The sequence below is a fragment of the Rhinichthys klamathensis genome, unplaced genomic scaffold, assembly GCF_029890125.1.
Source record: "Rhinichthys klamathensis goyatoka isolate OS25496 unplaced genomic scaffold, OSU_Roscu_1.1 h1tg000192l_1, whole genome shotgun sequence".
NCBI classification, from domain to species: Eukaryota; Metazoa; Chordata; class Actinopteri; order Cypriniformes; family Leuciscidae; genus Rhinichthys; species Rhinichthys klamathensis.
Genome location: NW_026606718.1, coordinates 3,409,483 through 3,414,180, shown reverse-complemented (window position 1 = coordinate 3,414,180; position 4,698 = coordinate 3,409,483).

Genomic DNA, 4,698 nt, shown 5'->3' with positions numbered 1-4,698 from the left:
TACGAAGGCAGGACCTGATCCGTTGTTCTGATCTTCAGATCAGTGGCTCTCAGTTGCGGCAGTGTCTCGCTGACACACACTCCCTCTCTCACTCAGCGTGGTTGTAGACGCAGGAAAGGCTGCATTCATTCAGCAGCAGCTGCAGCGCAGAGCTCCACTTTCAGTCTGGGGAAGAGACTGTTGGTCTTACCCCTGGAGAGGAGCATATTGAAGGAGGGGTGAAGGGGGGCGGTGTGTGTCTGTAGCCGGCGCAGGAAAGAATAAGCCACTGCAGAGGTACGGGACGAGCGAGAGGGAGAGAGAGAGAGAGAGAGAGAGAGAGAGAGAGAGAGAGAAAGAAGGAGAGAAATAAGGGAGGGCGGGAGAGTGTATGAGGAGGGGATGCGTGTGTGTTGTGGGGGGGTTGTCTTTTAGACTAATCACATATGTGGAGATCATAAAACCTTCAGTGTGTCCCGTTATAGCCAGTGCCTGTGAGACTCTTTCTTTCTGCCCCTTTCTGTTTTTATATCTGCGTACGCTATTATTATTCATTTGCTGCCGCCTTCCGAATTTCATCTCCCTTACTTTTCTGTCTGAGCTTGTTGCATTGCCCACAATAATATTTTATTGCTCAGAGGTTGCTCTTTCAAATCTCAGGAGCAAGGTCAGAAATTAATCACGTTTCGGGGCAAAAATGCCACTAAAAGTGACGCAAATTTTCCAGATATTTAAAACATAGGGGTCAAAAATGTCCCCGTAATGAATTTCCTTTTATTTATCTGTTATATATAATTTTATATATTCCAGTTTTCAGTTTCAAGTTGTATTCTAAGCCTATCTTGTAAAAAGAAGCAGGAGCGGACAAAAGTCTCCATTTAATCTCATTGACATCTAGGAAAAACAATTAAGGAATTACAAAGATTCCCTTAGTGATTTTTCCTTCCTCATATGGACGTCTTTCAGTCTGTTTCTCTCTTTGGAGCTTTGCCAGGTCTGAAGTAAAACCAACCACAAACCACAAACCACCCTACAATGCAGGACTGGGTCAATGATTAAAGTTCCAGGAAGATAAGCTAAATCGAACACTGCCTATAGCTTGACTGAAATACTAAATATGACGTAATGGACACTTGAGAGTCCTGTAGTATCCCAGCTGCACTCATTCAGGATATCAAATATATTATGTGCATAATTTATGATGCCGGTTTAATCTCTGTTTTAATGCATCTAAACAGTTTTGTTTTCCATAGTGGCTATTTTAGCCTTGTAAACACTTGATTGGCTGCTTTGTGCAGATGACGTTTATATCCTGGTCCCCATAATAATAATAATTTAGATTGCATTCATAAATGTTATTTTTATTTATTAAATAACATTCATAAATAAAACAACATTATAAAACAACTTGTAAATTAACACTTTATTTGCTTAGGCCAATGGCTATTGTTTATTTTAGCTAAACAATGATGATTATCTTATGATTAGCAAGACCCTTTTTAAAGCATATCACAAGCTACATGCTAGATATTCCTAGCTTGAGAAAACGTCGAGCTAAGCATTCTGTAGCCTCAGCTTTATACAACACACCCACAGACCGCAGTATTTTCATTGACCCTCTCATGCATATTGCACACAAACATGTCAGAAGCTGGCTAAAATCACTAGCTCTGATTGGCTGAATGCTACGCAAATTCTCCAGGGTGCACATTGTGTTTTAAACATACTTTAAAGTTTGTAAGGTTGGTGCCATAACATATTTGAGAGATAGATGCATGAGGCACTAATTAGATATCCATGAGCAAAACTATATATTGTGTATTGAGTGAAATTGTAAGTACTTATTACATTAGTGCAGACAGAATTTTTGATCTCTGGTGTTAATTTCTTGTTTTATCAGCCATTATTGTATCGTTAATCGTTGCACATGTCATCCACATGTCTTCTAATATGAATTGTTGGTTCTTGTCCACAACGTGATTTGCAAAGTGGAGCAAAGTTTATTTCGATAAAAGGTCTGGCTCCGAGTATAAGCAATCTGAAATGCACTACCCATAGATTATTTGATTATCTGGGTCTCATCCCCCCCATCCCCCAGAATTGTAACAATTGGATTGAACGTCAGATGAGCCAGCAGTGCAGTTGTTAAAATGGAAAGCTTAATACATGGAGGAGTGGACTGGGGCCCTTGTGGTCAGAGTTTTATGGACTATGACACTTGACTTGTCAATTGCTTTGGTCGTTCAATGCAGATGTGGTTTTGACTTGTCGCCTAAAAGCGAAACAACATATCAGTTATGACTCACCTATCAAACTAGTAAGGCATATGACAGCCTCAAATTGTATTTATTTTATTCCATAAGTTCATCATATCAAGCAGTAGTCTGCAAATGTTAGAGCTTGACTTTATTTTGACCACTATACGTATACAGTATATACTTTTATTTTATTTTATTTAAAACCTAACAAACTAATTGTAGTCAAATGTTTTTTTTTTTTTTTTTTTTTTTTTAAAGTGTGCTTGTGATATTTTACTTTAAAATAAATACCTCTTGCTTTGAAATATTATCTGGAATTAAATGAAAAGTCACCAAAAACACAGCAACAAACTGGATTTTATCCTGGCCACAGTAATCCAAAATGGCAAAAAATGGAAAGACAGTCACATCTCACATTTGGAGTTTTCCCCTTCTTTCACCCTTATAATATGCAGGTCTTTTTTGCCATTTTGGATATCTAATAGAATGACGGTATGTCATCCAGGTATGTCTCGCCTACCGCTGCACATTTTACTTACTGAGTGTGTGAGTGTGCCTATGGGGTTGGTTGATGATAATATTATGGAAAATATAAATTTTTGTATATTTTAAAACATTTTAGTGTTTTTTTATTTTATTTGATAACTGTGACTGTGAATCTTTAGCTTTGATCGGGAACATTTGCGGAAGAACGACGTTGTTGCTCGATGCAGATGTGATACCAAAAAAAGAGACAGCAGCTGTTTCACAGACATCTGATCTAAACAGAGATGTTCACACACACACACACACACACACACACACACACACAGATATCTGACTGAAAGAATGTCATCATGTGTGGGCCGTTGTGATTTATAGGAGAGCACTCAATATCAACCCCCTGTGGTCGGACACACACACACGAACACATACTTAGGACAATGTGACCTTGGGAGTCCATATCACAGTATATGTGTGTGTGCTTATGTGAGGGTGGAGATTCAGAGAGAGAGAGAGAGAGAGAGAGAGAGAGAGAGAGCAATTCCCATATTGCAATCTACTGTATAGAACCAGTAAGAATGAGAGAGAGAGAGAGAGAGAGAGAGAGAGAGAGAGGGAGAGAGAGGAGAGAGAGAGAGAGAGAGAGAGAGAGAGAGAGAGAGAGAGAGAGAGAGAGAGAGAGAGAGAGAGAGAGAGAGAGAGAGAGAGAGAGAGAGAGAGAGAGAGAAAGATTGGACAAGAGAGACCCACTCATAGTTGAAGAATGGAGAAAGGCATTAACAAGACAGAGGTTGGAAACACTTTGGAGCAAGAAACACTACCATTGGCGTCGGATTGAGAATGGCCATTCAATAGAAGAGAAAAAGAAAATAATGTTTTATTACCGTGACCTTAATATGGATGGGTAGATTTTACCTGGAAGTCACATACGGGATGCCACACGTCGAATTGTCCTATCAAACTAATGATTTACAAATACTGGAAAGCATCCTGGAGGTGAAACGTTTGTTTATCAATGATAAACAAACGTAATAGCGAAGATGCTGAACTCCCCGGACTGCAACAGCGAGGGGAGCATGATGTTGCAAAACTTCGCCAGACGGGAAAGGCAGAGAGGAATGGGGAGGGGCGGAGGAGAAGAGGTGTGGAGAACAGCAGGAGGAGGGAGAAAGCGAGCCGGAGAGGTAGAGAGTAAGAGAGTCTCTGCATTTCAAGTGCTCAACAGTGACCTTAGAATCTCCTTCTATGTGTTTCGCTCCCAGTCTCTCTCTCTTACTCACTCACTCTGCATTAAAGTACAATGCTGCATTTCTTCATACCTTTAGCATCCCAGGAACAACTACAAGAGTGTCTGCAGGATGATGCAGCCCTCCCTACCTCTGTTTCTCCTTTGCTTCCTCTTTTTCTACAACTTTATGATGCATGGAATGTGATGGGGAGGAGAAGTTTGGACTAATGTGCAGGACAGGCTTCACTTACAGAATTGTACTTTAAAATTTAAGAGCAAAGAATTGTTGTTTGATGGTTCAAAACTGGGTAAGTAAAAGTCATTTTTATCTTGCTGTACTGTGAATAAACGCATCTGAATCTCTTTAAACTATTCACTGATACTAATGTCTGTGTAAATGTTATTTCATTGTTTTTACATTATTATATATTGCAGTGCTTTAAAAAGTTGTGAAGTTGTTTCCTTTAGCCGGGGACACACTTAACAACTGTAAGGCCGATTATAAATGTAATTTGATACTTACGTTACGACTGATCGTGCCCAAACGCTCAGAGTCAGAGACGGTTGCGTTCAGTCTGGGTTCATAGTCGTGTTTAAAATCTGCTCCAGGCGTTGGGAACTGTAAGTGTACGTTTTTTTTCTGTAAGTGTCTTCAGTTCAGTCTTAGAATGTTTCATGTGTCCCCGGCTTTAAGGAACTATTTGTACCTGGTCCGAAACATAGTCAGTAAGGTTGATTCAGTGACGTTGT